At 45.1% G+C, this 23,361-nt stretch overlaps 1 long non-coding RNA gene and 1 other non-coding gene across 5 annotated transcripts in view; one reads left to right on the top strand and one right to left on the bottom strand.

Moving 5' to 3' along the window:
- LOC121821143 (uncharacterized) overlaps positions 1-23,361 on the bottom strand; it is a 66,202-nt gene that overhangs the window by 24,661 nt on the left and 18,180 nt on the right. For all 4 annotated transcript variants that reach the window (XR_013043295.1, XR_013043294.1, XR_013043296.1 and 1 more), the window contains exon 2: positions 303-439. This is a non-coding gene — a long non-coding RNA (uncharacterized LOC121821143). The remainder of the gene's footprint in view (positions 1-302; positions 440-23,361) is intronic.
- Positions 14,716-14,775, top strand: LOC121821496 (U7 small nuclear RNA). Its single transcript, XR_006062311.1, has one exon. It is a non-coding gene; the product is annotated as a U7 small nuclear RNA (small nuclear RNA).

Genomic DNA, 23,361 nt, shown 5'->3' with positions numbered 1-23,361 from the left:
CTTAAAAACAAACAAACAAAAAATCCAGAGCAGACACTATGGCTCAGTGGGAAAAGACGCTTGCGGTCAAGCCTTATGAACTGAGTTGGAGCCCCAGGACCCATGTGGTGGAAGGAAAGCCACCCTCTAACCTCCACACCACGTACACACATGTGTGCTTGCAAGCACACACATGTAAATAAATGTAATTTTTAAACTTTCAAAAACAATAATTAAATAAATTCTCATTTATTGTTTCAATTCAACAAACATTTGACCGAATGTGCCAGGGCCTGAGCAGAGCCCTTCACATCAATTCTTACCTTGATGGTTCGCTGTGTGGCACCTTTCTACTCTGAGCATCCCCAGTCTTGAGGGTCCACCTGAATTAAGTCATCTACGAATAATCATTTCTCACGGAGCCGTAATGTTCAAGGCACTGTCCTGGGCATTTGGGAGGCTGTAAATATTTCAACACAAGTGGTTATTATGCAAGATAATACAGAGCTTGGAAGTCCCGGCAGCACAGCAGAGGTTTGACCTGCTCACCGGCGAGAGTGGGCACATTTCTCCAGGACTCCCAGAGACTTCATGAGTCACTGCAGGACTGTGGCTTAGAAAGCAACACAGAGCTTCTCCTTCCTTGCCACTCCACAGAAACCACAGAGGCTTTGCAGGGCACACACACACACACACACACACACACACACACACACACACACGCACACACATGCACACGCACACACACCTGGGTTTGAGGCAGGGGATTTCTACTCTCTGCTGCTTCACCTTCCTTTTGACAGTTTGTGTTTCGGTCCTGCTCCGTAATATCATCTACTCGGGGATCCATTCCTGTTCGTGTCCCGTTAGAACCTCAGCCATTCATTCCCACATCGGCTGCAGAGGTCTTTGAGGAACCAGCGTTAGGTTCTCCAGAGTCACCCCACATAAGGAAATGTGCAGCAATGTCTTATAAGTCTATCGTCAGCAAGGCCCGGCAGTGTGAGCTTTAGTCTCGGGTTCAGAGAAGCGGGGGAGGGTCTTTCTTGCCCAAGTATTGGAGATCAACATGAACGACCTAAGGCAGACTTGTGCTGAAGAATGAATAATCTACAAGCCTGCTGAGGTGACTCATACCTGGAATCCCAGCACTTGAGTGCCTGTGGCAAGAGATTAGACATGAGTCTGAGGCCAGCCTGGGCTACACAGTGAGTCCTAGGCCAGACTGGGCTAAAAAGTGAGAGACATTGTCGGGGGTGTGGAGGTGGGTGTGAGTGTGGGGGGACATTTTGGTGAATTAATCCAGTAAAAAATGAAGATGGTAAGAAGAAAATACTTAATTGTATTTAGCAGCGGTTGTATTTCCTCCTGGTATTTCCAGCATGTAATTGCACCCTTGACTTGAACCCACTCGTGGTTTTCCGATTAACATTTGGTCCATGGGCTGTAATAACATGTCATCTGAAAAGAAATGCTTCTACGGGGATCTGTAGAATTTTCCAAGGTCCTGTCCAAACCACTGTGCACATCCACAGTTGGGGAATGGAATCCCTCCTCCTCTGTCAATGGATGATGTTTTCTCCCTGTGGCCATCAGAAGTTAGCACTGAGATAACCTGAAAAGCCCTGAGCAGACTTCACCATGCTTTAGTTCACTTGGAGAATCCTACCTCAGGCCAGAAGCTTCAGAGGCTGGGGAGTGACTCACTCACACTTGTCAGAGTTTCAGTTACATGCACTTGTCAGAGTTTCAGTTAGCTCTCCCTCTGAGGGCGTAATCGCCTCCCCAGGATAATAACACCAAAGCGGATCCCACAGTGTGGGCTCTAGAGCTGGAATGGGAAGAGCCTCTCCCCAGGATCACTCGATCCAGTGGTTCCCAAGCCTCCTTTAATACAGTTCCTCAGGTGGTTGATCTCCAACCACAAAATTATCTCATTGCTGCTCAGTGACTGCCGTTCTGCTACTGTTATGAATCATAATATAAATATCAGTGTTTTCCCATGGTCTTAGGTGGCCCCTGTGAAAGGGCCATTCAACCCCCAAAGGGATGGAGACCCACAGGTTGAGAACTAATAACTTATACAAATTGGCCTCATGGACCAGAAGGCCCAAACCAGGCAGATGCACAACCTAGTCAGCCATGAAATCATCATGAGATTCCATTGGTGACAGCCTTTGGGTGCCCCACCCCCAACACCTATTGTGAAGCAGGTGCCTGGGGCCTTTACACTGAATGACTCCGCACTCAGCCCATGCCCTGCGGCCGGCCGACAGGCTTCCCTCTGTGGTAGGGCACACCTCCACACTCTACAAGAAAAAGACATTTCCTGAAGAGAAGCCTCCCTGTGGGAACTGAGACCGGGAAAGCAGGGCCCCTCAGTTTGACTGGCTCAAACTGACTTTTTCAGTGATGAACTCAAACTCATTTTTTTTAAGATGTATTTTTTTAAGTTACATTAAGTGTTTTGGCCAATCCTGTTACTGTACCGTAGACTCACACAGACGGTTAAGAGTTGGCTACTCATGCCTCATAAAGACACCTACTGGTAGACTGCCTGCCTCATTCCTTCCTGTTTCCTCACAGCTTCCTGTCCTAGACACTGCCTTCTCTCGGCTGAACTAACGAACAACCTGTCTAGGCCATATTATTTCACTGCTCCTCCCCTCCTCTCTCTCCAAATCTGTTTAATTTTATCTTCATAGCATCTACCCAATCTTTTTACTTAGCCTCATCGCAATCGTCTCAATTCTTTGTTTGTTTGTTTGTTTGTTTAAGAAAGGGTTTTTCTGTGTAGTTTTTGGTGCCTGTCTTGGATCTCACTCTGTAGACCAGGCTGGCCTCGAACTCACAGAGATCCCACCTGCCTCTACCTCCTGAGGGCTGGGATTAAAGGCGTGTGCCACCACCGCCTGGCCCTCATCCCAATTCTTAATATTATGATAAACAAATCCCATTTGGTGTAAGGAGAACAAAATAGCTCAGTGCCGGGGATGTACTTCAGGGATACATTACTTGCCTAGAGTGCTCGGCGCCCTGAGTTCTTTGCACTACCACCCCAACACTGTGTGTGTAGAAGGGGGTGCTATGGGGTGTGTGCTCCAGGGTGGGTGGGTACGGGGCCCAAATCCTGCTTCCCAGCTTTTCGTCTATATATTTGACTTGCTAACTTTAAAAGGAAAAACAAATTGAAAAGAATCTAAAAATAAGTTTGACTAAATTTTAAAGTACTGTTGGTAGCAGAAATAACCACAGAGGTGACTTTTCAATATTTAATTGACTCATAGAATATATTTATCACTTCATGAGGCTTAACTAGAAAATCCCTTTTTAAAAGCTCCGTGTGGAAACAGTGTATCCATATTCCAGAAGAAGGTTCCCTAAATTGTGTGAGTTCTCAGTCCTAGATATTTTGTACCCTTCCTAAACCCTCTTCAAAATTAGTTCAGTCACTTTTTTAGCTTAAAATACATGGCTTCTTTATGTGCTATATGTAAAAGGATATGTCTCTAGAAGTGCCGCTTCCTACCACCTAGGGAGAGAGCCTGTGGGTTACCAGCATGCAGTCAGAAAGAAATTGGTTCAGGAAAAGAATGTTTTATTAAACCATGCATGATGCAGAACTTGGCAGTGTTAGCTACCAAGATATATAACATTGAGACTCTGGCTTCTAAGAAGTAGCTTCCAAGTCTCTGAAGGAGAAAAAGACACATATATGCATAGATGGGCCTAGACTAGAGTTCTGTGGTAGAGCCCATGCCCGGCTTGCACAACGTCCTGGGTTCAACCTCAAGCAATGAAAACAAAACATAAATAAATAAATAAACAAATAAATGAAAGAAAGAAACGTAATAATAAAGAAACAGAAGTGAAGAACACCTGTGGTGGAAACCACCACCGCCACCTCTGGATCTTAGCTTTCAAAGTGTGTCTTTTAAAATAAAAGTAAAAACAAAACACTAAGAAACAGCTGCCTGAAAGGTGTACTTGGGGGAGGATGTCATCTCCACCCCCTCTCTTTCAACATCAAACACACAAACAAAAACAATGCCCTGTCGTTAGACTGCTATCAGCCCTGGTTATCAAGAGGCAGCTGGCCTGAGAGGTTCACACTTGTAGTAGCCTTGGGCGTGGAAGCCCTAAGCCTCCTTCTGGACTCCTATTCTACCACTGCTGTTAGCTTCCTGCAGCCCAGGTCTGCGTCCCATGAGAATGGTGTTTTTTCAATCACTATTTATTGACAGCCCACTGAGTATCAGGCTCTGGGAGGGGGGCGTTTCCATTCTTAAGGCATTCGCCTTTGGTCCACAGCACAAAGCTCACGTGCAATTAATGCCTTCCTGTGATGATTATTGATTAGAAGTCTTGCACTGCACTCCCTTGAGCCAAGTGACCCAGGTGACTGACTGACTTACCGACCTGAGAAGTCAAACTGCGTGAGTTCAAATCCTGGCTCTGTAACTTACTGTTTGATCTTAGACTAGCTGCTCAGCCTCTCTGCACTTCAGACGAGTGGTAATAGCACCCATCTCTTAGGTTTGCTGGGAAGCAATTGCTGTATAGAGATGTCCTGTAAATACCAGCTGATTTTAGACGTCCCACCTTTGGTTACCAGTGTGTTCCTTGCATGGGAGCTTAATGAAACAAGTTTGTCTATTTTGGTCACACACTAGAATATAGAATAGATATTGATCATCTGATTTTTTTTTTGCTCCTCTGTTTTGAGATTTATGTATATTTATTTTACGTGTCGGTATTTTGCCTGCTTGTATGTCTGTATACCGAAATACCTACAGAGGCCAGACGAGGGTGTCAGATCACCTGGAACTGGAGTTACAGATAGTTGTGAGCTGCCATGTGGGTGCTGGGAATTGAACTCAGGCCCTCTGGAAGAACAGTCTTAACCACTGAGACATTTCTCCAGTCCCACACCACTGAATTCTTTAATTCATTCAACCAAACTCTGAGTACCTGCTGTGTGGACCCAATGCTCAGGACCTAATGCTTGGGATTAAAGAAAGAGAAATTATCATGAAGGAAAGACAAATCAGAGAATCTAGTCCTGGGCTGGAGATATGTATGGCTCGGCAGTTAAGAGAGTACGGGTCTTACAGAGGACTGGGTTTCCAGCACCTACATGGTAGCTCAGAATTGCCTCAGACTCTAGCTCCAGGGGGCTCTGATACTCTCTTCTGTCATCAGACATACACGTGGTACTCAGACATACATACAGATACAAATACATAAATTTTCTTCTAACCTTCAAAAAATAAAACAATTCTGCTGGGCACAGTGATACACACCTGTAATCGAAATATTTGGGAGTTAGAGACAGGGATCCAGAGTTTAAGGCTAGAGTTGGCTACAGAGAAAACTAGAGGTAATAAAGACTCTCTCTCTCTCTCTCTCTCTCTCTCTCTCTCTCTCTCTCTCTCTCTCTCTCTCTCATACACACACACACACACACACACACACACACACACACACACACACACATGCATACTAAAATGTTTTAGTGGCAATGGTAAAGGACTAGTTAGCCCAGGGTAAGAGGGAACAGGAGAGAGGGTCCCAAGCTTGAACAAGGCGGTGAAGTCATTTGAACAAAGACTCAGAGGAGGGCAAAGGAGGAAGCCATGCAATTACCAAGGTAGGCAGAGCCAGTGCAAAGGCTGGTGGCGGGTATGTGTCCTGCCAGGACACAGGGAAGGGGTCAGAGGAAGGGAGCAGAGCCTGAAGGAAGAGGAGGAAGAGCAGGGTGTGATCTCAGAGAGTTGGTGTGGGGTGGGAAGGGCACAAACCCAGTAGGGCCTTATAGACACAAACTATTGTGAGATTTTTGACAGATGGGGACACAGCTTGGTAGCAACACACTTGCCTGTGAGGTTCTGAGCTCAGATATTAACATGGAAAAAAAATTTTAAGAAATATTTTGCTCTCTCTCTCTCTCTCGCTCTCTCTCTCTCTCTCTCTCTCTCTCTCTCTCTCTCTCTCTCTCTCTCTCTTTCCAAAACGGGGTTTCTCTGTATAGCTGTTCTGAAATTCACTCTGTAGCCCAAGCTGGCCTCGAATTCACAGAGATCTGCCTGCCTCTGCCTCCCAAGTGCTGGGATTAAAGGTGTGTGCCACCACTGTCCAACCAATGTTTTGCTTTTAATTAAGTGAAAGTGATGTTCTTGGTGAATTGGAAAAAATAAAAAGATAAGATCTGTCAGAAATAGACAAATGGATAGATAGATGATAGATGGAGAGAAAGAGGGAGAGAGGGAGGGGTGTTTAAGAATCCATCTAGAAGCCAGGCGTGGTAGCTCACACCTTTAATCCCAGCACTCAAGAAGCAGAGGCAGGGGGATCTCTATGAGTTCATGGCCAGCCTGGTCTACAGAGCAAGTTCCAGGACAGCCAGGGCAACACAGAAAAAACCTGTCTAGCAAAACCAAAAGAAAAAAAAAAAAAACCCATCTAGTTAGAACAAGTCCTGGTGACTAGTGTCTGTAATCCGGGTATTGAGGAAGTAAAGACAAAAGTTCCAGTCAGAGGCCACTCTCAGTTACACGCCAACTTGGGGTAGCTTTCCTGTTTTGTTTTTGTTTTAATAAATTAGATGAAGAAAGAGGACCAGCCTGGCACCCATCACAATGGAAAGGCTAAAAGCATTGGCAGCTTGGAGCGCAGCAGATTATTTTGTCGGCTGGTACACACGTTTGAGGGTATTGCCCTCAAGATGAATGGGAGTCATAAAAGCCACTCAAGGGTGTCTCCAAGAGGACTTCCAGTTCCTCCTGCTGAAAGGATGAGGTTGACCTCAACCCAAGCGGGGAGTAGTGCGCATGAACAGAGATGAAAGCTAGGGCTCCCAAGTTCAAATCTGACCATGTTGTAGTAGAGACTTCTGTTGGGCATTCAAGAAGCACTGTGTGCAGCCGTCTATGCTGGATCGGCAGCTCCCCGGCGCCACGTACAGGGTATCAGGGCTGGGGCGGATGGAGCAGGTCAAAGACATTGAGTCAGTCACAAGGGCACACCTTGGGAGGAATGGGAGTAGGCCTAGAGCTAAGGAAGAGGAGGAAGGCAAGGGTGGAGATAACCGACAAGCTCCCCGGGCTGGCTCTCCTTAATTTTCTCTGGGCCATACCAAGAAATCACGTGAGATGGGTGGAGTTGAAGAGCATATGTTGCCTGTAGAAATGAGAGAAACACGGAGAAAATCTAGGGAGCTTCCATTGAGGATTGTCTGTGTATTCTCATGGGGATTCCCTAACCACCACAACCTCTGTGATGGATTCGGCCTCCTTCTGTGTTGACTTTTGCCCTTTCCTGCAAAAAAAAAAAAGGGGGGGGGGAGGGCCTCTTTTTTCCTTTCCGCGCATTTTCTTGGCACATCTTTAGGGACCCGTTTGCTGTGAGTGCTATTTCTATGTGTCAGACGGGCTTTGGAATGCCAGCCTCTGACTGGAAAGTGGCTGTGCACTCTGTCCGTTCTATAGGACGGCAGAGTTTCACCCATTCCCACGGGGGGGAAAAAAAAATGGAACACATGAAAAGCAATTAAAGAGAAGGAAAATAAAACTACAAAAGCTGAGTAGGCATTTTGAAGGAGAATGTCATTTCATATGGAACTTACACACACACACACACACACACACAGTGTGACTCTATGGCATCGGTCGGTAAGCCTTTAGCGTCTTGACAAGCAGTTAGCGAGATCCCTGCTTAGTGAGAGGGGGTCTGGGGGTCTGAAAGGGCTCCCTCCAGGTGCTGAGGAGGTCAAAGCCTAAGAGTCCGCTCAGGGAAGGGGCAGAAGTGGGGGTGGGGTGGGGGGGCGGTGTAGGTAACTTAGGGGAGACAGCAAGTGAAAAGGGCAGGGAATGAGGAGAAACCAACACTGCAGGCCGCCTCTGGTGCTCTTCCCGGTGTCATTTAATGAGCTTTACTGGTTACTTTCTCCCTTTCTCCCTTTCTCCTTTATTTTACTTATTTATTTGTCTGTCTGTCTGTGTGAGACAGAGTCTCACTGTGTATCCCTAGCTGTCCTAGAACTCACAAAGATCCACTTGCTTCTGACTCCCGAGTGCTGGGATAAAAGGCATGTGACACCCACACCCAACTAACAAAGGTTATTTGTGGTCTTTTAAAGTCATGCTAAGTGACTCCTCTGTCGGGTGGTAGCCTCTGGCAGCCCACACGCACCCCTTGGAAAGAGAAGCAAGCACACGTAATTTCACACAACACCCCTCCTCACCAGTCACCTTAAGCAACACTGGCTCCCGGCAACATCACCCGAAAGTGAGAACAGTCCTCAGATATCCTAGTGTCCAACAGAGGCAGGACTTAATCTGAGTTATTTCCAGAAGAAAACTAAACCAGGCAAGCCCAGAGAGTTTGATAGGCTATTTCAGACATAAATAACCATGATAGGTATTAGAACCGCCTTTTTCTGTGGTCAGTATGTTTTCTTTGGCAGGTTCACATTATCCATCCGTTGCCTTGTATGAAAGTCTCAAGAAAAGTTGCACCTTAAAATAAAGAAGCAATCAGTAAAAAAAAATAAAAATAAAAAAATAAAGTCATGCTAAGGGGCAGTTAAGAGCACTTGCTACTCTTGCAGAGGACCTAGGTTAGGTTCCTAGCACCCACATGGTGCCTAGCAACTATCCATAATTCCAGTTCTAAGGCGATGCTGTCTGGTCTCCAGGGGCATCACAGGCATGTGGTGCACAGACATACATGTAGGTGAGGCATTTACATACATTAAAATAAATCTTTAAAAAAACTAAAAAAAAAAAAAAAAAAAAAAAAACAATAAGATTGAGAATGCCAATGAAATTAGACACCCAAGAGGGCAGTGCCTGTTCGTCTACTCCTGACTTGCTGATTTCACCCACAGTTCCGATTTCACTCACTCCATCCTTTATCCCTGAGGCCACACGTGTGGAAACACCCTGGCAGCACAACCAGTATCTGTGCTAACATTAGCTTCACTGAAGGAAAATCAAAATGGGCTCTTTAAGGCTGACAGGCCTCTTAAAAGCTTCCCCTCCCACCATCTCTGAGGAGAGGATGACATGCAGGCAGGGAATGGAGAGGAAGGTGAAGGATGCTCTCATCCTGTAGGACTAAGGCTGAAATTATCCATCAACTCTCCTCCCTGACCACCACACACACACACACACACACACACACACACACACACACACGCACACGCACACGCACGCACACGCACGCACGCACGCATGCACGCATGCACTAACAGAAAATGTCAATGAACCAGAGATTACAAGGGAGCCCCTCTTGACCTTAGACTGACAGCATTTGGTGCTCTCTGCCAAACCCACTTTCCCCAGTTGGTTACACCACAACAGCGTCTGAGCTCGTGATTCACCCTCACCCACCCTGACCACTTCTAAAGTGGCGTGTCTGCACCTAGGACTCTGAAGTCATCTCCGATACTCAGCCTTACTCTTTCCCACTTGAACACAGAGTCTTGAAAGGAAGCAACCAGTCTGCCTGGACCTCCATTGTAGGACCAGCATCCATAAGGGGCCTAGCCTGAAGTCGGTGTCCAATAACATTTAAAATTGGTACCCAATAAACAGGGCTTGGTGACCCATGTTTTTTTGTTTGTTTGTTTGTTTTATTTTGTTTTGTTTTGTTTGTTTGTTTCCAAAACACCCAGCACTCAAAAGGCAGAGGCAGATAGGTCTATGTGAGGTGGAGGCCAGCCTGGTCTATAATTGAGTTCCAGGACAGCCAGTACTATGTATCAGGATGTTGTCTCAAAAGAAAAAAAAAAAAAGTGGGTGACCAATAAATCTTTATCAGCAAATGAAATGAGCAAACGTTTGAATCACTAAAGAGGTGGTTGGTCTACAGTACCTCATGCCTGAAGACCATTTCCCCATAATAAAGTCAAAAGCAAGTATGATGATGATTGCCCAGAGAATTCAGATGCAAAAAAGTCACTTTAAATACCTATTTCAAAAGAACTTTCATCTTTTAACATCTTTTAAGTTCTTCAGTTGTTTTTTGTTTTTTTTTTTTTTTTCATTTTTCGAGACAGGAACTCACTCTGTAGCCCAGGCTGGCCTCGAACTCACAGAGATCCGCCTGCCTCTGCCTCCTGAGTGCTGGGATTAAAGGCATGCGCCACCACCGCCAAGCCAGTTCTTCAGTTCTTGATTTTTAGATGTATAAATCTGCCTACAAGGGTTTCTTCCCGCTGTTAAGTAGAATTTGTAGGAAGCTATTGAGTTGGGTTGTGTTCCAGCACTGGGATCAACAGCACAAAGCAATGTGGTGTCCTTCACGCTAAATGAAACTGTTCACTGAGGTGTATACTCATCACTGAGTTCCTGTTGCTCAGAGGCTAAAGAATACTCAGCCCTAGGCAGCTACAATTTTTACCTCAGTTATATTCCCTGTACATAAACCTGTTCTAACCCTGGTGGAAACCCATATGCTAATCATTTGATTGTCTTGTTTGTTGTTTTGCATTTTTCTCAAATAGCTATTATTTTCTTTCTTTCTTTCTTTGTTTATTGAGACAGAGCCCAAAAGCCTTCCACTAGCCTGGAAGGCACTGTGTAGACCAGGCTATCCTAGAAACTCAGAGCAATCCTTCTGCCTTCGCCTCCTGAGTGCTGGGATTAAAGGCATGTGCCACCATGACCCCTCAAATAATTTAAATATGTTTGTAAATTTAAGCATTTCAAGTTTTTCATTTTTAGCACTACTGAGAGTGGGCAGTGGATTTTTCTTCGCCCTTACTCAACAATTTTGGCATTTCAAATTACTGCATAAGTGTGCATTAGTTTATTTTGGTTTTGATTATTTTCTGTACATGGATGTTTTACCCACATGTATGTGTATGTACCACTTACTTGCCTATGTTTATTACCTTGGGTCAGAAGAGGCCACTGGGTTCCCTGGAACTGGAGTTAGAGTTATAAGCTACCATGTCGGAGCTGGGAGGCAAATCTGGGTCCTCTAGAAAAGCAACGGGTGCCCTTAACCCCTGAGCCACCCAAGCAGTGGGGCACGGGGGCTGGGGGAGAAGTCAGTGGTTAAGAGTACTCCCTACAGCCCGTTCTCCCCAGCCTCTGGAGCCCACTGTTCCGCCTACTCTGAACTTCTTCTGAGACCAAGTTTTTGTATTGTTTTGCTTTTTTTTTTTTTTTAATTTCACATATAGATCATCTCTTTTTGGTTCTTCGAGACAGGGTTTCTCTGTGTAGTTTTGTGCCTTTCCTAGAACTCACTCTGTAGCCCAGAGATCCGCCTGCCTCTGCCTCTGCCTCCCAAGTGCTGGGATTAAAGGTGTGTGCCACCACCGCCCCAGCATAGTTGAGATCTCAAAGTTCTTATCTTCTTATACTTTATCATTTCTTTATCAGAAGATTTTTTTTTTTTTTTCCGAGACAGGGTTTCTCTGTGTAGCTTTGCGCCTTTCCTGGAACTCGCTTTGTAGACCAGGCTGGCCTCGAACTCACAGAGATCCGCCTGCCTCTGCCTCCCAAGTGCTGGGATTAAAGGCGTGTGTTACCACCACCCGGCCAAGATTTTTTTTTTTTAGTTGCACAGTAAAGCTGGGTAGGGGATACAGAACTCTTCCCCCTCGGTTACCAAATTCCCTAGCAGGGTGTTGTACTGAGGTCACCCTGACTCAACATCATCACCCAGAGCTCGGGGACTTGAGTCCATTCGTGTCCATTCTGTCGGTCTGAACAAACAAATAATGACTTGCAGAGCAGACTCCGTGTCCTCACAGCCCTCTGTGCTTCCGCTGCCCTGGTTCTCCGAGCGCCAACAACTCGAGAACAGGTTAGTGCCAGATTCCAACACCGCTCCCGGGAGGGCTGCTGTTCAGACTCCAAGAGCTCCGGGTAAGAGGGATGAGAGAAGGCGCGGGTTTCCTCTTGTTGTTTTAGCAGCTGCTCACTTAGGCTGGCGAGCCACACTCACGGGCTCTCCCTCCAACCTCCTCCACCCCAGCCCGCCTTATCTAATCACTCTCCCCGGTACTTTCTGTTCTTTCCAGTCCCTTGATCTGTCTTTGGGCTCCTTCTCACCCGAGCACTCCTCATTCTTTCCTCCTCTCCACCCATCCATCCTTCAAATCCAGGCCCCTCCACCCAAGCTGCTACTGGATCCTCCAACACCCAATGTTGCCTTCGCCCATGAGCACACTGCCAGCGTGCCCTTTGAACCCTGGGTGACAGCTCCATCATTTGGCCCTGGTTAGATACTGGGTTTTACTGCTAGTTAAATTTTCATATGCCCAGGTCTTGCCTCCTCCACTGAGTTGTAAACACCTAAACTACAATGGCTCTGTTGTCCCCTCCAGGGAATGTGTGGTTCACAGCAAGGGACAGGGATCTCTGAACTCTTTTGCACGTACCAGGATCTACGGCATTTCCACCAAAATCAAAGCTCAGAAGATTCAAAAGTGCATCTCTTAGCTGGGTGGTGGTGGCCCACAACAGGCTGATCTCCGTGAGTTCGAGGCCAGCCTGGTCTACAGAGCAAGTTCCAGGACAGGCTCCAAAGCTACAGAGAAACCTTATCTCGAAGAAAGAAAAAAAAAAGTTCATCTCTCTCTCTCTCTCTCTCTCTCTCTCTCTCTCTCTCTCTCTCTCTCTCTCTCTCTCTCTCTCTCTCTCTTGTTTTGTTTCTCTGTGTAGCTTTGCGCCTGTCCTGGAACTCACTCTGTAGACCAGGCTGGCCTCAAACTCACAGAGATCCACCAGCCTCTGCCTCCCAAGTGCTGGGATTAAAGGCATGCATCGCTGCTGCTGCTGCTGCTGCCGCCGCCGCCGCCGCCGCCGCCGCCGCCGCCGCCGCCGCCGCCGCCGCCGCCGCCGCCACCACCACCACCACCACCACCACCCAGCCAAAAATTCTTCTCTTAATATATTTCAGTGCAGCTGTGACAGAATCATACACCTGGGTCTCTTGGTTCCTTACAGCTGATCCAGGCTTACTTCCAAGGCAGCTTCTCAGCCAAGGTTCTAGCTTCACTAGGTAACTGTGCCAGCCTTCCCCAGGCTCCACACACAACTGATTCACTATGTTGCACAGATAAATAGCTGGAATTGTGTATGGCAGAGAAATTTTAAATTGTTGGAATTGTGTATGGCAGACAAAATCTGAACACCAGGGCCTATTTCAAAGGGAATTCCATCCCATTTCATCCTGCACTGGCATGCTTTCGTGAAGCTAGCCCCTGGTTCTCATGAAAAGAGAAAGTACTTTGAAAGTTTCTCCGTAGAAATAAATACATCTGGATATGTTCTCTCATGGTGTTCTATATATGTGAAAACAGCTGTAACAGGAAACACTGAAAGGCGTGTTTGTACATTGAGGGTGACCTGGCTTGGAAGGCCATTTTCTTCTTAAAAGCTGTTTTAGTGCCATCAAAAGAAACCCTAATTTTTTAAGCTCATACCTTAGAAGAAAGAAAATATGGTTGGTGACCATTAGTCAGCTTTATTCTATTTACTAAGATAAGATTTATAGCTTCAAGTAAGACTAAACTCACGCACTCCCCACAATTACCTTGTAACACAGAATAAGCTTTCCAAGCCTCTTCATAAACGCTGGGCTCTCCAGGAACCATGAAAATTCCAGGACACCCTTGTTCCAACAGCCTTAAAGAAATGGCCAAATCACGCCTAGGAGTGGGAGGAACAGTGCCTGTCGGAAAGGTGGTGTGTGGAAAATCACCACTCAACAGTTTGGAAGGGGAGGGTTCCTTCTGTTGCCTTTGAGGCCCTTCCTCTCCCCCTCCAGGTTCATCTCTAGCTGGCGGCAATCCCTCAGCCGAGGCTTCAGGCGTGAGTCACCATACTCAGCTGAGACAGTCGTTTTTGTTTTTTAATTATTCTTACTTCACTCACTTGTGTGTGTGTGCGCGCACTTGCACGTGTGTGGAGAAAGCCAGAGGACACCTTGCAGGACTTGGTTGTCTCAGTCCGCTTTATGGGGCCTGGGAATTGAACTCAGGTTATCTGAGTTGGTGGCAAGCACTGGGACAGTTTTCTTTGATGGTGGGTTTGATTATTTGGGTTTTTTTTTTTTAATGTAATTATTGGTTCTATTCATATAATATATTTTGATTATATTCTTTCCCCCAGTACCTCCCACCTCCCTCTCCACCAAACTTCATGAGGGGAGAAATAAACCTATGTGGAAAAGGAGGAAGAAATATTGTAAGAGCCAAAGGCGATGGCTGACTCCAAGGAAACAGAATCTTCCAGACACAACAGGACTGGGGCTCATAGGAACCCAGAGAGACATAAAAACCTCGAGCCAGACAGGATCCCAGCACTGAGGAGGATACACACAGCCCCACCCTTCTCAAGAAGCTCTGTGCAATTGATAAATAGGAAGGAATAAAGCCAGGCTGGTAACACAGAATTGACATGCCAGCATCCAGAAAGGAGAAGCAGGAGATTCACAAGTTCAAGTCCCATGACTGGCCAAGCTTATCTACATTGTGAGCTCCGAGTCATGCCTATCTCAAAAGACCAAAGGAAACTAAAATAAACAAATGAAAAACCAGGTGGGGCTGGGGTAGAGTCAGGTGACAGATGCTTGTCAGGCACGCCTGAGGTTCGGGGTTTGATTCCCAGCACTGAAAACAATAAATAATAATAATAATAGAATCACCCAGAAACAACAAAAGGCAAATACCAAGAGAAAATGAAATCGATAAAGCACCAAAAATAAATATATTCAAAGTATTACAGCTCTTTCAGAATTTGTCTAGAAGGTTTTCTGACTTTCATCGAGACCCTCCCCAATTATATATTTATATATATAATATAGTGGTTTTTTGAGACAGGGTTTCTCTGTGTAGTTTTGGTGCCTGTCCTAGATCTCGCTCTGTAGACCAGGCTGGCCTCGAACTCACAGAGATCCGCCTGCCTCTGCCTCCCGAGTTCTGGGATTAAAGGCGTGCGCAGCAGCAGCAGCAGCAGCAGCAACAGCAGCAGCAGCCGCCGCCGCCGCCACCGCCACCACCACCACCCGACCTCATAGAGAGATTTTGCTTTGCGTGTGCAAGGTCTTGGGTTCAACTCCCAACACACACAAAAACAGGATATAAATCTAGCACTAGAGAAGTTTAGGCAGGGGGATTGTAAGTTTGAGGCCAACGGGGGCTACAAAGCAAGGTGTGTGTGTGTGTGTGTGTGTGTGTGTGTGTGTGTGTGTGTGTGTGTGTGTGTGTGTGTGTGTGTAGCTAAGTAGAGAATACTAAACCATTGTTCAATCAATGATTTACTTTTCTTCAGCTTTGAGATTCTCATCTCTAGAATCTGAAAAGTCATCTCCAAAATTAAACAGATACATGTTCAAACCACCTCAGCTCTCATTTCAAAGACACCAGGGCAACTACTTCATCTAAGATCTCAGGATCAAATCAGGACTGGTCATGTTTGTGATATTGTTTGCCCTAGTCTTGTTGAAAACTACAAATAGAGAGGGGAGTGTGGAATTTAAATCTTAAAGTGCTTTGGAGCCTGATGTCGACGTACACACCTATATTCCCAGTACTTGGGAGGCAGAGGCAAGAGTTCAAAGCCAACCTCAGCCATGTAGGGAGTTCAGAGCAAACCTAGGTTACATGAGACTTGTCTAAAAAGCACAAATAAACAAATCCTTGGAGAGAGCTGGGTGCTTGAGTGAGAGGCAGCCAGATTTGGTCTATGTAACAAGATTAAACCACCCCTATAGTTCACTTCTAGACATGCAAACAAGTTATTTCAGTTTAGATTTATGTTATCAGTCCTCCTGACACTTCAGGTGCTTCATTAACTCAGCTAGCAGCTATGGCTAGCCAGGGCTACACCATGAGACCCTGTCCAAAAAAAAAAAAAAAAAAAAAAAACACAAACAAAAATCTTTTGAATAGTTAATAATAACAAATGAAACTAATTTTGTTTTTTCCTTATTTTTATTTTATGTGTATGGATGTTTTGCCCACATGTATGCCTCTATACCACCTAAATGCAGTGCCCTCAGGGGTCAGAAAGGGCATTGTAACTTCTGGAACTGGAGTTTCACAATGGGAGTGCTGAGAATCAAACCAATGTCCTCTGAAAGAGCAGCCAGTGCTCTTATCCTCTGAGCCAGCCCTGCAGCCCCGGAACTAATTGTAGTATTAAGTTAATAACATTAAAAATTAATATGGGGCGGCGGCAGTGGTGGCACATGCCTTTAATCCCAGCACTTGGGAGGCAGAGGCAGGAGATCTCGGTGAGTTCAAGGCCAGCCTGGTCTACAGAGTGAGATCCAGGACAGCCACCAAAACTACACAGAGAAACTCTGTCTCAAAAAAATAAAAAAAATAAAATTAAAATTAATAAGATATTACTAGTTTGCTTATCTCTGTGTGGCTAAAAAAAAAGCCACCAACCACATACTGGCCACATACGTCAGTCAGGACATTGGTTTCCATGAGACTGACATAGATTTAAATGTCCTTTGAAGAAATCCAGTGTTCCACAGAGCTGCAATTTTATCTTCCTTACCAGCAAGGCTCTCTGCCTTGGCCCAGGAAGTATGTCAAGCACCGCAGTATCTCCAGACATCCTCATCCTCTCATTGTGAATAAAATCCTCATCTTCAGCTAGGTTAGGGTTCATTACAGTAATTACGCGTCCTAGTCCCCTTCACTGTCATGTGACCATTATAGTAATACTTGGCTAGCAGGATGCAAGCAGAAGTCATGTGTACACCTCCCGGGATGGAGCCATGAGATACACCCTGAGCTTCTGTTGAAAAAAAAAAATGTGGCAATGATGACTCCTGGAAACCCAAGTGGTGTCTTGGCCCCGGCAGTCAAAGCACATGCCAAGAGAGGCAAGAACCCTAGGTGTTTCGTGTGTCTGTGGAGCCGTCACAGCCAACCAAGATTAGCCGTACTGTGTAAGGGAAGAAATTCTTGACGGGTTGAAACCACTGTTATTTTGAGTGATCACAATTCATAGTTGAGCCCAGTTCAAACTAGTATACTCATTATGTTTTACTCAGGAATGATTGCTGCACTTCTCAGGAGTGTTTTAGGACAATCTTCATCCAAGATGGCATTATTATCTTCAGAAGAACTATGTTCAAATGAGGGTCCAGATGTCTGTGCTCAAATGAAATGTGCATTAATACAATTGGGCAGACTGTGTTTTTTCCTCCTCAAAGATCGTCTGGCCGGTGCAGGATAGGGAGCTGCAGCATTGAGCCTAAAGACAAGAAAGGCCATCACTTGCTTTCCATCTCCATGGCTGGGGAAATTCTGAGACTAACTGGAACATGAGGACTCAGTCCTGTGGCAAAACCCAGAGAGGGAAAAGCCTCCAATGGTCGGCTGCCTGTCTCCTGGTGGCTGTTTCCTCCAGAATCCTTCGCTCCCACCTAGCCATGCTGACGGCCTTCCTCCTTCATGATCAGAGGATCCAATGGCTCTTGCCAGTCAAGGCCGGTCCTTGGTGAGTAGGAGAAAAGAGGAACTAGGCTGGATACAACTGCAATTTCCAAACATATTTGTTTGCTGTTCTAAGTTTCGCCTATGGAGAGACTATGGGTAGATTCTACAGATATACAAACTTTTTGAAATGGTGTTCATTCACTCATGACTACCAACTCATTCATGAGAGGCTTCTAGTGGCAGGTCTGTGTGATACAACTTTATTCTCTCCAGAAGCTAGGGATCACTCGTGCGATTTAGTTGCTCCCCAATTTCCATGAAGGGTTAGTTCCAGAAGCCCCTCCAGGCATCAAGACCATCTAGTCCTCTATAAAAGATGGCTGTTTGTGTGTGTTATGTTGCATATTCTCCTATATGCTTTACATCACCTCTAGATACTTTAATAACTAATACTATAAATGTTGCATGAACCAAGCACTAAGAAGAAAAAAATATGTATGTTTAACACAGGGGCACTTTCATCCTCACAGCATCTATTTTGGCAATCTCTTCCAAGTATTGGAACTGGGTTTAATGGAGAACATTGAAAGAGAAGACAGAAAGTGCTTGCTTTCAAAGACGTAATATTGAAATATGTGTACCATTGGGCCTGCTGACTCACGCCTGCAGTCCCAACACCTGGGAGACCCAAGTGGGATCGGAGTGGGAAAGGTGGGGGGATTACTGTGAATTCAAGGTGAGCGTGGTTCCTGGGAGAGACCCAGGGTTTTGTTTGGCTATAAAGGCATACACACACAGAACTTCTGTAGGGGATATGTAACAAGGACAAAGAAGAAGGCAGAGAGCTGGCTCCCAGCTGGGGACCTCAGTGACGCATCAGCATGCCACTTTGAGTGACCTCTTGTTGCTGATTAACTGCCTGCCCCTTTGCGTTCGCCTGAGTCTCAGGCTGAACTGAAGAAATTCCTAGAAAATCTGATTTTACAACTTCCTTACGAGAGCTTCTGAATACTGACTTAGAGTAAGCACTCACTGAATAATGAATGGATGGATGGGTGGATGGATGAATGGGAAGTATCCCAAACCTTTTATCTCCAGTCTTTACCCTCCTTCTCTCCAGTATGGCCCTAATTAGAATGAAAACCTCTATAATGAGCACAAATGCCGATCTGGAAGAACATCAAGGAGAAGCCATGGGGCCATTTACCAAAGGGAATTTCTTTCTTTCTTTCTCTCTTCCTTTCTTTCTTCCTTCCTTCCTTCCTTCCTTCCTTTCTCTCTCTCTTTCTTTATTTCTCTCTTTTTTTCCCAATTATTCAGATTTATTAAATAAGTAGCATATGCAAGTGGTATACAATGTATAAAGTATGGCCAGCCTTCAGTAAGTTAACAATGTATATCAGGAGGTAATCAAATGTGTAAGTAGCTATCACAGGACAACACAGAACCAAAGGGAATTTCTAACAGACCCAAGAAACAAAGCCACGCTGAAGGATCTTCTATGGCCAAATAACAGAAGTTTGGTAAGAGCTAGCTTGCTTTGACCTGCAGGTACCAATACCCCAAACGTTGCAGGCGAACTGTAAAAACTTCCACAACAACAGGGTTATCCAAGGTTCCTCTCCTTGGCACAAATCTATCTAACCAGAAGAGTGAGAAGACACCACTCAATGTCACCAATATGTAGCCTTCTGGTGAACTAAAGCTAAAAAAGAGGTGGTGCCAGCCATGATGTCCTGTGCCTGTGATCCCAGCACTCAGAGGCAGAGGTCCGAGTGTTGCCATGAATTTGATTCCAGGCTAAGGCCATACAGTGAGTTCCAGGACAGCCTTCCAGCCTTGGCTACAGTCTAATATCTTGACTAAAAAAACCCAAACCAAAAATCAGTCAGAAAACCAAGCCCACTCAACAGAGCTAAGATCAATCCTTTCTTAAGGGTGTGGCCAACTTGACCTAGTTCTGTTCTCTATTTTGTTTGTTTGTTTGTTTTGTTTTGTTTTTTATTTTGTTTTTTCTCTTTTGGGGGGCCTGACACCCAGCTCCCAAATAAATTACACATGGACATTTATTCTTAATTATAAATGCCTGGCCTTAGCTTGTTTCTTAACAGTTTTCCTTAACTTAAATTATCCCATCTACCTTTTGCCTCTGGGCTTTTCCGATTTCTTACTCTGTAAATCCATGACTTGCTGTGTAGCTGGGTGGCTGACCCTTGGAGTCCTCCTTCTTCTCTGGCTACTTCTTTTTTCTTTCCCAGATTTCTCCTATTTATTCTCTCTGCCTGCCAACCGGGCCTATCTTTTCTCCTGCCTTTCTATTGGCCGTTCAGTTCTTTATTAGACCATCAGGTGTTCTAGACAGGCACAGTCACACAGCTTCACAGAGTTAGACAAATGCAACATAAACAAAAATAATATTTTACAACAGTTCTCTGAAAAAAAAAAACCTTCTAGCATCACACTAGGGGCAAAGTGTTGTCAGATTTTTTTTCCTTTGGGCCACCAGCTCACAAAAAATGACACGGAAACTTATTAATTATGAAAGCTGGGCCTTATTTTAGGCTTGTCCCACTAGCTCTTATAACTTAAATTAACCAATATTTTTATTAATGTATATTCTATCATGTGGCTCTTATCTCTCTCCCATTTTGTGTGCCCAACTTGTTCCGAGTCTCAATGACATCTCTCCTTTCTTCTTCTCAGAGTCCTCTCTGTCCCCGGAAGTCCCACCTAACCTCTTCCTGTCTAGCTATTGGTCATTCAGCTCTTTATTAAACCAGTCAGAAGGTGCCTTGGCAAAGACACATCTTCACAGTGTAAACAAATATTCTGCAACAGACAAGTCTCCAGCACACGTGGTTCTGGGGGACATTCTACTCTCATACCACAGATGATACAAGGGAGAGGAGCTCACCCCAGCGTCGATGCTGGGCAGCTACATTAACAGCATCTGTCCCTGAGAAAACACCCAGACCCCACATCTCTGAGTGAGCAGGGAACTAGAGCACTGTGGCCAATTCAGCAAGGCCAAGCCTTGGGTGTTGCTGCCATGTTTCTTAACTGGCCTCTTTGGTTAACGTGGAAGGGAGAATGTGTTCCAGAGCCCCTGGCACTGATGACTGCTTTGTCCCAAAATGTAACATAATCCTCATATTCTATTAGCCAAAGGAATTCCAAGTGGCAGATGTCTGATTCCAAGCACTGGGGTGGTGGAGGCAGAAGTATAGAGTTAAGGATCATCCTTGGCTACATAGCAAATTCAAGACCAGCCTGGGATACATGAGACCATGCCAAAAAGAAAAAGAAAGAAGTGCGTGTGTGTGTTTCTGGAATAATCTTGTTTTCTCTTACTAACTACATGGCTCATGTTTTTTAAAGACAGGGTTTCTCTGAGTAGCCCTGGCTATCCTGGAACTTGATCTGTAGACCAGGCTGACCTCCAGCTCAGAGATGCGCCTGCCTCTGCCTCCAAGTGCAGGGATTAAGAGTGTGCACAACCACCACCCAGCTGAACCATGAGCATCTCTTATCTCGGCTTTCATCCTTTTTTGTCTCACAGTGTATTAAAATGTATTTATGATTTGCACATATTTGTATGTATGTTTACATAATTTATGTACACCATGCATGTTTAGGAGTCTTTGGAATCCAGAGGATGTCAGATCCTCTGGAACTGAAGTTATGGACAGTTTTTAGCTGCCATGTGGGTGCTTGGAGTAGAACTCAGGTGCTGGGGGATGTCTTTCTGTACGTTGTGAATATATGGTGTTCCCATTGGTTAATAAATAAGTTGCTTTGGCCTATGGCAAGGCAGCTTAGAGGCAGGCGGGAAATCCAAGGCGAGAGACAGGAAAGAGAAAGGCAGAATCTGGAGAGATGCCAAACTGCCATCCAAGGAGCAACATGTAATGGGATGTAGATAAAGCCATGGAACACATGGCGAAACATAGATGAATAGTTATGGGTTGAGTTAAACTATAGGAGTTAGCTAGCAAGAAGCCTGCCATAGGCCATACAGTTTGTAAATAATATTAAGCCTCTGAATGATTATTTTATAAGCATCTGAGGGACCATGGGCCAGGTGGACCAGAGGAACATGGGACCTTGAGGCTGGGCAGGACACAGGAAAACTTCTGTCTACACCCAGGTTCTCTACAAGAACATCCACTGGCCAGGTGGTGGTGGCACACGCCTTTAATCCCAGCACTTGGGAGGCAGAGCCAGGCGGATCTCTGTGATTTCGAGCCCAGCCTGGGCTACAGAGTGAGTTCCAGGAAAGGCGCAAAGAAAGCTACACAGAGACCCTGTCTCGAAAAACCAAAAAAAAAAAAAAAAAAAAAAGAACATCCACTGCTCTTAATGCCAGACCCAAGCACAGTGTTTTCTATGATACTGTCTTAGTCAGGGTTACTGTCACTGTGGTGAAATACCGTGACCACCACGTTATATATTACAACTTGGGGAGGAAAGGGTTTATTTGGCTTAAGCTTTACATCACAGTTCATCACCAAAAGAAGTTGAGACTCAAGCATGGCAAGAACCAGGAAGCAGGAGCTGATGCAGAGGCCATGAAGGAGTGCAGCTTACTAGCCTTAGCATCACGTGTCTTATTAGACTAGACTCATCCTTCACCATCTGTGTTGTCTGAACCAAGTTATAAGGCATTTAATTTTATCACAGTGTGTGGTACTCACCTCACAGGGATATTGTGAAGTCATAAAGATCAATAAGTTAACATTCTTGAAACATATGTGGGATATGACAATAATCAAGAAATGTCCATACTCACTATTTTCAAAATTAACGGTATTAAATACGTCAGCACACGACACCATTGCCAGCTGACTGCCCAGACAAATTTGCCAGTGTAGCATCACCTACAGACTCAAAGCACATGGGCTGGTATTCTGTGCCCTTGACTTTTAGGCCCCAGTGGGAATTATTAACTCCTAAAACAGGCATTAGGGATGGGTGAGGAAATACAGAGGAGCCAACAGACTCTTCCTTACCTCAGTTAGTTTTTGTTGCTCTATTCCTAACCAGAGAAAAGACTGCTTAAGTGATTTATACACTAATACTCCTGAGAAATACTCCAAAACTTCGAAGCTGAGGTTTCCAAATTATGAGTGAACTAAGTAGCTCAGTTTCAGTGATAGAATGTGCCAAAGCCCATGTGTACAGCAACTGCAAAGAACTACTGGTCACAGACCCTTCCCTTGGGAGATTCACAAAAAGCATTATCTTGCTAAGGACTTCAGTTTTCAGTAGAGAATAACAAAGAATAATGAGACGTGACAACAGATTGGCACGTTCTATGATAAACTGCTCAGTGAGGGACACACAAGTTTCTCCCAACAAAGACAAAGCCAATTAAATAGTTGAATCAAAAGCAGTTTGTATTTTTGTGACTCAGTGCTTTTTTACTCTAAAAGCAATTACCCAGGAGCTGCCTCATGAGTGAGCGGAAGTCAGGATGGGACCTCGGACCGTGTGCTTTTGCTGACTCCCGGCTCTTGGATGGTGGTAAGCCTATCGTCCAAACTCAGCCATGCTTCTATTTCCTGACCTGAAAATTGGGGCCAGTAGGTGAAACAAGTAATAGATCGGTTCTGAAAAATAATTAATCTACAGGAAGGGTGGAATAAAGCATTTCCTAACATTAAAGGAAAAAAAAAAAAGTCGCACCATGCCTTGAGTTCAAGTGACTCAAAGCAGTGTGTGGAGATTAGAATCTACTAAAAATCGCAAGAGAGACTACAAGGGTCCGAGGTGGGTCCACAGGAGACTTAATGACAATGTTTCACCATTCCAACAGGACTAGTCATGTTCCTTTGTTCTGGATTTGGTTCACATAAATATTTTGATATTAATTAACACTCAAACGGGTGTATAAAACAGGCAGGCTGGTGCTATGAGACAGTCTGAAAAACGAGTTATTTAAAGCCTTCCAGGTGATGAAC

This window comes from Peromyscus maniculatus, chromosome 11, assembly GCF_049852395.1.
Source record: "Peromyscus maniculatus bairdii isolate BWxNUB_F1_BW_parent chromosome 11, HU_Pman_BW_mat_3.1, whole genome shotgun sequence".
Classification (NCBI taxonomy): domain Eukaryota; kingdom Metazoa; phylum Chordata; class Mammalia; order Rodentia; family Cricetidae; genus Peromyscus; species Peromyscus maniculatus.
This window is presented reverse-complemented; position numbering and strand designations above follow the sequence as displayed.